Here is an 11784-nt window from a genome sequence, read left to right on the forward strand (position 1 = left end):
AAGCGGTTTGCAACTTACTAAACCATATTCCTTGCGGAAAACATGTGGTAGTACAAGGAAGGAAATGATAGGTACTGGACCGATATGGTTTGACACTGAAGTCACATGGTCTGGCGTACGACTGGCATGCTACAACACTGCCACCGTACCCATCCTCATGCCAACACATGGCCATTCATATTCACATTCATCCACGTATGGATCATCGAACTCACTTACCTCATTATCACATAAAATAACGTTCATCGGTATGCTCACCGACATGCCATGAAACTAACTAAATGCAAAACATGCCAAGACACTCATCATATCAAAAGTTCAAACATGCTTGCCTGGTTCAGAGTAGTCGGAGCCTAGCTCGGTGAAGTTCGCGGCTCCGTCACCTCCTTCGGTATCTACGGTTTAAAGAAAATATATGCGCTAACGTAAATACCAAGGAGTGTACAGAAGGTAAACCAAATATTTTTCAAATAAATCTGATAAAAAAACTAGACAAATTTTTAAAGAGAACAGAAAAAGAATCAATCAAAAATACTATTCTGATTAAAAGTTATAAGGGTTTTTGTCCAGGGACTTATCTGCAATGAAACAGAAGATTTCCAGGGGCTAGTTTATAAAAACAGAAAACGCTTCGGTAGAGACTACGCCAGCCCGAAGAGAAAACGCATTCTGCCCGAAGGCGCTTCCAGAAAACGATTCGAAAGAGAGAGCAGAGAGGCTGACGGTGGGGTCCCACCCGTCAGGTTCAAAAGTTCAAACGGGGCGGCAGAGTTCGCCGGCGCCCGAGAGCCGTGGTGGTCGCCGGCGGCGATCCACGGTGAGGCGGAGAGATCGGAGAGTACCTCCGTGATCAGGGTACCCTTCCGCGTCAGTTGATGGTGGTGGAGTCGGTCGGCGAGCACCACGTCGACGGCGAGCTTTGCTCCGGCGGACGGCGGCTCGGGTGGTCGAGGGGCTCGTCGGAGAGGGCTGCAAAGGTTAAATTGAAGAGGGGGTTATGCTCCTGGCAGCTAGAGAGGGTAACGGACGGGGTTTGAGCGCCGGAGATGGCCTCACCAGAACGAATCGGGCTGGAGGCCGAGGCGGGGCGAGGCGGCCGGAGCTGGGGGAGAAGACCTCCTCGAGGTCCCCCCTAGTGGCCTGGCGGGGTGTTCGTGAGTAGTGGAGGTGCTGCGTGCACGAGAGTGAGCTCGGGACCCCTTTATATAGGCGGTCCGAGGCGGTTGCCGTGAACGAGGATCACCGGCGAGCGATTACGATGGCGCAGTGCTCGGTCGGGGTGGTTAGGGGGTTGAGCGTCATCACGGAGGTTCAATGGGTCCGTTTTGGTGTTAAACTGGCCGGGGTTTGGGTGTTAAGGGCGAGCTCGACGGAACGGTGATGGCGCAGGCCCGTCGGCGGCGGAGAGCGCGTTCCGTGCTTGCCGGCCACGATGGCTGTGCTACGGGCGTGCGCTGGCGTGCATGAGGCCACGCGGAGAGCCAGGGAGCGATGGGCGGCGTGGAACGGCGTTCTGCCGTGGTGTGCCTCCTGTCGGCCGCCACGGGAGGTCCCGACGCCGCAGAAGACGCCGGCGAGGGCGAGCCAGCGCGCTACCGACGCCAGGAAGGCTCCACGCACGCGTGTGAAGCTTCGGACAAGAGGAAGAGGCGGCGAGGAACGTGCCAAGGGCACTGTGGCTGCGTGACTGAAACTGACGGACTGAAGATGACACTGAAACTGAATTTTCTGAACTTTGAACAGTAACAGTGCCCACAAGGTGTTCGACCGAATGAAATTGGCCTCTGGTGATTTTTCCTTGAGCTGATTTTTGGTGGAGTGGCTTCTCCTTGCTCAAGTAGGCTGCATGATTTTTGGTGGAATTTTTGGAGCAGTGTGGATATGAATTTCACCAAATTTGGCAAATCTGGTCCAAACTTGCAGAGACTGTATTTTGAAAAATTTGAAAAGAGGAGGAGTGGATTAAGATGGTTCTGGTTTGTGGGTTCAAAGGACAATCCAGGAGAATTGGTTTGAGGTCAAAACTCAAATGAAAAAGTGTACTTGCTTTGAAAATCCCTCAGGCTCCAAATAATTTTCAGAATTGAATTGAGGGGGAAAATAATTAGAATAAAATCCAAAACCAGTTTGGATTAGTTGGGACAGAGAATTTAGGTTGATTACAAGGGGGAGGGGAGGTTTTGGAGGGGTTTTATCTCATGGGCAAAAATACAAAGCCAAGGGTGGCTTCAAAGATAAGAAAATCCCAAATTTTCATAGAGCTTCTCTTAAAAAATAGAACAAATTAAAACTCCCAAAAAGATTACATCTTTAGAGGGAACTAACAGAGAAAAAGTTTGCAAAAGATCAACCACCAAAGTTTGAAAGAATTAAAAACCCTGCCAAGGCAAAAAGGAGGTTTTTAAGAGGAAGGTTTTTCTGAAAAGAAAGATTTTAAAAAAAGCTCTCTCTCCTCAAAACCACAAAGTTTTTGATAAAAAACCAAATAAAAATTTTGGAGTGTCACATTTCCGGAGTACCAGGGGTTAGCAGAACCCCCGAGGAGTTAATGGGCCTTAATGGGCCATGGTGGGAGAAAGGAGGAGGCGGCCAAGTGGGAGGCGCCCCCCCCCCCAAGCCCAATCCGAATTGGGAGGGGGGCCGGCCCCCCTTTCCTTCTCTCCCTCTCCCTCTTCCTAATTCTCCTACTCCAACTAGGGAAGGGGGGAAACCTACTCCTACTAGGAGTAGGAATCTCCCCCTTGAGGCGCGCCATAGGAGGCCGGCCCTCCCCTCCTCCCCTTCTTTATATACGGGGGAGGGGGGCACCCCATAGACACACAAGTTGATCTCTTAGCCGTGTGCGGTGCCCCCTCCACAGATTTTCACCTCAGTCATATTGTCGTAGTGCTTAGGCGAAGCCCTGCGTCGGTAACTTCATCATCACCGTCAACATGCCGTCATGCTGATGAAACTCTCCCTCGGCCTCAGCTGGATCTGGAGTTCGAGGGACATCACCGAGCTGAACGTGTGCAGATCGCGGAGGTGCTATGCGTTCGGTACTTGATCGGTTGGATCGCGAAGACGTTCGACTACATCAACCGCGTTACTTAATGCTTTCGCTTTCGATCTACGAGGGTACGTGGACACTCTCCCCTCTCGTTGCTATGCATCCCTAGATATATCTTGCGTGATCATAGATTTTTTTTTTGAAATACTACGTTCTCCAACACCATGTTCTAGTGTCGGTCGTTGACGGTGTAGTTGCATGATGGTCTGGGGGGTGGATTTGGTGCAATTTGCGGTGTGGTCGGACTGTCAGGTCCGACGTGGCGGGCGTGTCCATATCCGTTCGATATTTCGGCTGGATATAAGGTGTGCCGGTCAACCGGGGCGTTTGAGGCCTGTTTGAGGCGTCCATTTGGTCGAAATTTCATGAGCGGATAGTGACCGGGCGGCCCACTCACGCGTATGATACGGGTTTGAGGTGCCCGACTGTAGATGCTCTAATAGAACTAACGTAATTTGATGCGTATGGATAAAAGACTGTGATTGTTCTTTGTTTGGAGCATTACACAAACCATACTAAGGCATCCATTTTATTTCCATTAATTTTTTTCATTGTTTGCTTAACTGGTTTTGGTATAACAAATATCGGCTGAAGTGAATTCTCTCATGGATAAATATTTTTGAAATGGGTATATTTATCCAAAATACTTGTTGAAATGAGTATCTTTATTATGTCCAAACACTTGCTTAAATGAGTTCTTTTATGCCTTAGAGCATCTCCAACTGACACGCGATAGGGTAACACGCCAAAACTTTTTTTACAGCGTCGAAATAGTGTTTTAGCGCGCGGGGGAGGGTGGTTGCTTTTCCAGGCGCTGCAAAATTTAGCGCGCCGATGTAGCGCTTCACCAGGCGCGGTAAAATCTAGCGCGTGCCCAGCCTGCGCTTGGCAAATATGAAACACCACATACTAATTTTACAGTACGAAACAAGATGATCGCAAACATTAAAAAATATGCAAAATCATGAGTTAAGCAACATAGCATAGTTCAAATTCATGGCATAGTTCAAAATCACCAAACCACAAGCAAGTTCATGACAAACAAGTTCACACAAACGAATGAAACATCAACAATCATGCCCCATATTCTTCCTCCTCTTCTTCATTCGCTTATTCCTCCTCTTCATCCTTGAAAACTCGGACGGTTTTGGCACTATCTTCAAAGGCATCATGCGAAGGCATGTGAGGCACACCGGAAGCCATGCGTCCACCCATGTCATCCGGAGGTGCTCCCATGCCTCTCATGAGAGACTCAAAACCCATGCCTCCCATGGTAGCTCCCAAGGCACCCATGCTTCCCGTAGGTGTTCTCATGCCTACCATGCCGCCCATGGCACCCAGGGCTCACATGCTTGTTCCCATACCTCCCATGGTAGCTCTCATACCTCCCAAGCCTCTGATGGTAGCTCCCATGCCTCCCATGCATCCCATGCCCATCAATCTTTTTTGGACCAAGACTTGATCACGACAAAGATTGATGTACTCCTTTTGTCTATCATCGAGGTTAGATGTGTTCATGAAGAACAAGTACTTCTCATATTCCAATAATCATTCTTTGCGTTTCTTTGGCACCCGAGTCAATTGCACAAAACTACTACATTTGCGGCTAGGTTTGCAGAAAACCACCAAGTCACTAATCCGTTGCAAAAACCACTGCTTTTTCACTAAACCTCTTGCAAAAAGCACTAATCATCTACTTTGGCTCGTCTAAGCGTGTTTATGACATATGGGACCAAATCGTCAGAGCTGACTTGGCAAAAAAAAAGATTCTTCTCCAATCTCTTTACATACAGACCCCTCGATCAAAAAATAAAAACGCAATCAAATCCCGTCGTCTCTCTGGATGGAATGCACGGGGAGCCAAAGGAGGCCGCCGGGAGCTCGTCCTTGAAGCCACGACGGCGCACTTTGCCTGTCGTCCGTCGGGATGTTGTGGCCGCTTGGCGCCGTGGATGGGGCCCAACCACCATGCGCTTCGGCTCCCGGCGCCGGCGGCTCCGCCCATCTCCGGTGCCTCTTCCAGGCCCGCAGAAGAGCCCCGCCGCCCTGTCTGCACGCGCCATCTAGCCTCGCGCCGCTCCGCCCGGGCTTCCCGCAGCTCGCTGCCGCCAGTTCGTCGGTGCATCGGGCACCACCGCCGCCCCCTCTCCCTCTCCAATTCCGCTGTCTCTCTCCCTTCTCCAACATTGTCGCCTGCCACCGCGCCAGGGCCTCGCCGGCCGGCGACGAGACCTTCCTGTCCGTGCCCGCGCTGGGCGAGATGCCGCCCACCCTAGGGGACACCCTGTAGAGCCGACGAGTGGACGGTGCCAGAGGAAGAGGTCCACAAATCGACAGCGGGCGGAGCTGGGCCACCATGGTGTCATCCTCGCCAGAGGAGGAGCCGTGGCTGCAGCACCTCCCCTCGACGGATCCCGTCGCAACCCAGCTCAACAACGACGGATCTGAGCGGAAGGACGAGGCCAACATCGGGAGGAGTTGATTGCGTTTCTTTTCAGATTTCAGGTGTGTGTGTGTGTGTGAAATTTTTGCCAAGTTAGCTCTGACGATCTGGCCCCATCTGTCATAAATACGCTTAGACGAGCCAATGTGGATGATCAGTGCTTTTTGCAAAAGGTTTAGTGAAAAAGCAGTGATTTTTGCAACGGATTAGCAACTTGGTGGTTTTCTACAAACCTAGCCGTAAATGTGGTAGTTTTGTGCAATTGACTCTTGGCACCTCTAGGACATCAAGGTTCTTCCATTTCTCTTCATCCTTCAACACTTCGTAGCAATGGGGCAACACAAATGCTCTTCCTTTTTTAATACCTATGACATATCTATAAAGGGTTGTTAGGAGAACATGAAATAAATCCTAGGGTTGGTTTGGATTTTATTGCTAATTACTAATCTACCATGCATATTTGGTTGAAAATCCTTGTATTGCAACGAAGTTCAAAGCTTTGGAGAACGCTCGAAAGATGTTGTGGGTTGCTAGGTGTTTGAAGCATACATTTCCCGAAGCCGGAGATTGAAGATTGATTGCATGTGTGGTGTTTGACTATGGGTTGTATGGACTTATTCTTTTGGTTACAACCAAACATTGAACTATGGGTTGTATAACTATGAGTTGTATGGACTCATGATTCATATGGAATGTTGAACTCTGACATGAAATGAAGTTCAAGTTTTGTTCATCTTATGGAGTTACTATTTTAATATGTAGTAATATGATGTCGAAGTTTTGTGGCAACTACTTTTTAGGATGCATATGGACTTGTGAGAATAAAAGAACAACATGTCAAATTGAAGGGAAAGCACCGAAGATTAAGAGATCTTCCTCCTCCTCTCGCTGTGGACACTAAGGCCACACCTCTCAGACGCTTCACACTAGGATCAACTTGAACATGGAGCCAGGCAGACGAAGCCAATCCGCCACTGCCCTCGCTGCTCAAGCTCGCATGAGCGTTGGATCTGCTCACAAGATGGAGTCCACCATGCAACATATTGGGGCGAGGGGGATTGGCTGGACAAAGCACATAGAATTCTGGAGGAAGGTGATGGAACGAGTCGTAGCTGCACCACGAGCCAGAGGGAGGTGCATTTTGCACTGCCACACAATGAACCTCACCGCAGCTTAAACGCACGACTGGGCCATCATCATCACCACATGGTGGTCAAATCATACATCTGCGTCCAGCTCCAACAAAACCGACCGGAAGGTTCAGAAAACCTAGTCCAACAAGAGGAACAAAGGATCGAACACCTTGAAGCAAGGCGACGAAGATGTACCTCCCAGACCTAGCACCGCCCGCAAAAAGAACATCATCCACATTGAAGATGGACTTGGGTGGAGGTTTGTTTCCGAGCACCGTCGCCACCACATCCATGGCTCGGGTGCTGGATGACTCGACAATCCTAGCTACAAGGAGAACCCCAAATTACGACTACAACTACACGTACTCCTAGATCCGCGCCACCCCTCCCCTGAATTCGTCGAGTCCAGGTGGAGGAGAGGGGAGGCTGGCGATGCGATGGGGGAGGTGGAGAGGCAAGTAGCTTTTTCCTTTTTCTTTTCTCAGGAGTGAAACAAGGAAGACCTAGTGGAGTCTAAACAAAATTTCCACATGTGACAACTACTCCCGGCATTACAATTAAATGCCACACGAGGCCATCAACACCACCACACAGTGGTCTAAGCATAGATCCGTGTTTACCCCCAACAAAAGTCGGTTGGATGGTTTGAAAAACCCCTTCTCCGACTCCGTGTCTCCATCGAAGCCGGGTGGAGGAGAGAGGAGCCTCGCGATGCAACGGGGGAGGTGGAGAGGCGAGTATCTTTTTGTTGCTCCTAAGGAGCGAAGCAAGGAAGACGTGGAGTGTGAACGAAATTTCCATTTGTGACAACTAGTCGCGCATTTTACAACTACAAGACGCATACTCCTACAAAACAACAGTAACGACATCACTAGATCCAACCTTAACAATGTCAATTAACGTGCTGAAGTTCATCGTTTACATCTGCCAGCTATGCCGCGCATAGTACAATGACGCGCGCTGAGATGTCGAAGCGGCTTAATTGCTATTTATGTCGATTCTCACACGTTAATTATTTTCCTCCCGGTTTAAGTTCACACCAATCCAAGAGTTGAAGCGGAGTGTACGGTACTAGGGGAGGCGCATGTCCGTCCAGGGGAGGCGCGCTTCCTGCTACGACTGGTGCAGCGACTTCACGTGCGCGCACGCCATCTTCGCCAGCGGGTTCGTCACCGCGCCGGTCGCCATCGTGCACTTCGTCAAGCGGCCCTACTCCGGCGCCACCATCTTGTTCGCAGCGTTCGCCGCGTTCTGCACCGCCGTCAGCCTCATCCTCTGCTGCAAGTTCTACGCCGAGCTCAAGCGGCCGCCCTGGCCCCGGTGGCTGTCATCGGCGTCCGCCGAAGCGCGCCATCTTGAACAGCAGGACGGCCGAGAGACGGAGGTGTCGTCGCACGAGCTGCAGCTTCGCCACCCTGAGCAGGCCGTGATGGGGCGCGAGCGCGACGACCTGCGAACCGCTCTCGTCCCGAGCTACGAGCACCCGGGGGGCGCCGCCGAGTGCGCGGTGTGCCTCGGCGAAGTGGAGAAGGGGGAGGCGGTGCGGCGGATGCCGGTGTGCTTGCACGTGTTCCACACCGAGTGCATCGACCGGTGGCTGCGCTCGCACGCTACGTGCCCTATTTGCCGGTGCAGCGTGTTCACCCCGCTGGAACGGCCACCGGAAGTAGTGTTGAACGTCGAGTTGTGAATTGTGATGCGAATCTTTTTTTGAAAGATCCAGCTTGGCTGGCATTGATTGATTTAGAAAAGAGCATATGGAAGACAAGGTTTGATCAAGCGATCAGAGGGAAAATAAGGAAAGAGATACAACAGAGGACGGGCCTTTGGCCTGCAGCTCCTAGTAAAGAAAACCGTAAGCGGTTATCTCACATCCAGATCCCCAAAGGGGGGCTCAAATGATTTTGCTCCGGCAAGCCGCCAGTGCTCCATCATGCGTCGAATGGCATCGATGACGTCCTTCAAAACAGCTTTCTTCGATCTGAAGGTGCAATTATTTCTTTTCATCCAAATTGCCCAGGTGGTAGCCATGATCATAGTCTTCACGCCCCTCCTGTTTTCTGCTCTTATTACGTTTAGAATGGTCGTAACTGCCGAGGGTGTGCATCCCTGATCTTGTAGAGGCGGGGCGAGCGACGAACATTCATTCCATTCTGCCACCTTTGCCCAGGTTGCTTGTGTGAACGGGCAGTTCCAGAAAAGATGTACGAAGGACTCAAGGTTTTTGAGACAAAACTGACAGAAATATGGATTTGGCCATCGTCGACGTTGCAGACGGTCGTTACACCAAACTCTATCGTGATGAATCAGCCAGAAGAAGATTGTGATCTTGCCCGGAGCCCACACCTTCCAAATGACCGATTTCATTCCATTGTTTGGCAGCTTTTTGAAATGGGCATTGTAGGCAAAGCTTGTGGAGTAGGATCCCTTTTCATTTTCTGTCCAAGAGATCACATCTTCCCGTTGCTCATTGCTCAGTCCTCCATGCTCTCTGATCATGCTCAGTCCTCCATGCTCTCCTGATGCGAATCGGTGGCCGTGTAGCTAGCTTCAAAGGGAATTCCCCTTGCCAAAGCGTGCGCGCACACGCACACAAAACAAAACCAATTTTTTTTGAAACTTTTGACCCAAAGTGGTCGGACCCTTCCCTGGACCCTGCGCAAGCGGGAGCTACATGCACCAGGTTGCCCTTTTTTTGAATTTAAATGGTAAATGTATAGTTAAATACAGTGGCAACATTCACAGAACATATAATCAGAGATGCTTTAAATATCGACATGTCTCGGATGGTCACGGGTTTGAGTATCATTGAACTTATGACTTTAAGGACAAAGGACGGGTACATAGGACAGCTCTTCTGACGTGCACTTGCATCTGGACCCGAGCCCACACATCAGTGACGCCATGTCAGACGGCAGTATGTCAGAGGATCCGCTTTCATAGGACCTAATCACCGCGCCAATAAATCGAGTTCATTACCAATCTATTGGGAGGTCAACATTTCTTTTACCAGAACGATAACATTTCAAATTAAAAAATCTTAGATATAAATACATGGGAATAGTGTTGCAAATTAGAAACATTCCTGAAGGTTTCTTTATCACCATTTTGACTTTAGGATACCTGTTACCGAAGTTTCCCGGAAACGTTAATGAATTGAGTATTGAAGGATTAGAACAAGTGTTCTGTTTTTAGTGATCTTTGTGCGCTTGTGCCCCTTGTGAAATCGCACAGAGAGATTGATTGGGAGATATCGAACACGATCATCGTCTAGGAGAAGGATCACATTGCACTTGCAATCCTGTGTTTGGGATCCTTCTTGCCAAGTTCTTAGACCTTTCTATAATTTCCGCCTTTTAGGTATTTGGGTTAGCTGAACTATGCTTCATATATTGTAAAGTAGCTCTAGATCCTTCGGACCTCTCTCACGTGCATTTTTTTTGGAAAAGAGCGAGGAGCGGAATTGGGTTGCCTTACAAAGGTGGATGTGTGGGTGCACCCGCAGAACTCTGAAATTCACGACATCCGACATTCTGAGGACCCTAAGCATCTAGTTGCTGCCCGGACGTCCGAAAACCTACCACACCCTGAGTGCCTTGCCTTCACTCCGTTTCAAGGTTGCCGCCTCAAATTTCCTCGCCTATCATTCAAGCTGCAATGCTGCATGGGCCAGCCATCCTGCAGTCCACGTTGTACTATAAAAACATCCATAATGCATGATCGTCACACCAAAACTCGAAACCGCTGCTCTGACCTTCATTGTCAACTAACCACTCTTTAGGTCATTTCCATCGGTTGTAGCTCAGCAATCGCCGCAAAAGAGTCGCCAATCAACGACATAGGCAGTAGCGCCGCTTCCTGGACTCACCCATGTATTGGGCTTGGGACCACCACCTTGACCTCATCATCTTGTCGACACTAAGTCCGGCGAGTCTGTTGTATCTCCAGTGGGAAACTACAAGTACGAGTGAACTGTAGAAAATGATGTCCTATTTTCGTTTCAACCCCGTGTACAGTTTTTGGTGCTTTGAGAATAAAGAGAGTAGGCATAAGGTAGGATTAACTGAAAGTCTGATCTATCTTTTATCTTCTTGAAACATCACTGTTGAAAAGATTATCAATGCATGATTTCAAAATAAAAATTTAAATGAAGATAATGTGGGCATAGATATGTCTACAAATATTACACGACACATTTTTCAGGTAATTTCTATTAATCATTATATGATATTATATTTTATTATGAGGGACAAAAATACTACACCATTTTATTTCTTGTGCAGAGTTCTTGAAGGCATCTGCAAAATACTTTCCCCGTTTCTAAATATTTGTGTCTTTCTACAGATTTCAACAAGTGACTACATACAAAGCAAAATGAGTGAATCTACACTCTAAAATATGTTTATATACATCCGTATGTGGTGGTCCATTTAAAATCTCTAAAAGGACAAATATTTAGGAACGGAGAGAGTAATATGAAGATGTTGAAGATTGCATGGGCCATGCAAGTGCACACACACGCATTAGAAAGGAGGAGCTAGCCTTACTTGCGTCAACCACATAAACGTGCAGCAAGAAGCCAGTGTTACAAAGATCAATTGGTGTGCTCGTACGTCACGTTGGGCCAATACGTCACATCATGTTGGGCCAATACGTATTATCAACAACAAAAGCAGACGTTCACTTTGGCAGGGCCGTACAGAAGAGGACGGTACAAATAACAAGTTCCCTTTTAGCTGTGAATCCATGTGATGAAACTTGTGAAGACACACTTTTGAAATTAGAAATAAGAAGTTTTAATACTATATGTTTCCTAAATTAGGAAGAAAATAGTTGCCAAATTCATCAGTGATAACATTATTGATTTGTTTGGAGAGCTCACTGATCGTCATATGTAGCTTTTTTAAAAACAAAACATATGTTAATATCTAGGATTTGGTTGATATAGTGTGATGTTAGACCTATTGTGTGGTCATCATCCTCTCCCCCTCCAGAGCCCCAATCCCGACTCTGCCCATGGTAGTGACCTAACATGTGGGCCCTGCATTATTGTTGTGGCAGCATAGCTCAACTTGAAGCACGACCCAACCTCTCTCTCGGTCATTTACAAAGTCTACCTGCTGCCAACCCTCTCTTATATGTCTATCATCTCCCCCCCC

General features: G+C 48.6%; 1 pseudogene; it reads left to right on the forward strand.

Annotated features, from left to right (window-relative positions):
* The first annotated feature begins 7709 nt into the window (after window positions 1-7709).
* Window positions 7710-8339, forward strand: LOC119315790 (annotated as a pseudogene).
* Window positions 8340-11784: the final 3445 nt, after the last annotated feature.

This window comes from Triticum dicoccoides, chromosome 6A, assembly GCF_002162155.2.
Source record: "Triticum dicoccoides isolate Atlit2015 ecotype Zavitan chromosome 6A, WEW_v2.0, whole genome shotgun sequence".
NCBI classification, from domain to species: Eukaryota; Viridiplantae; Streptophyta; class Magnoliopsida; order Poales; family Poaceae; genus Triticum; species Triticum dicoccoides.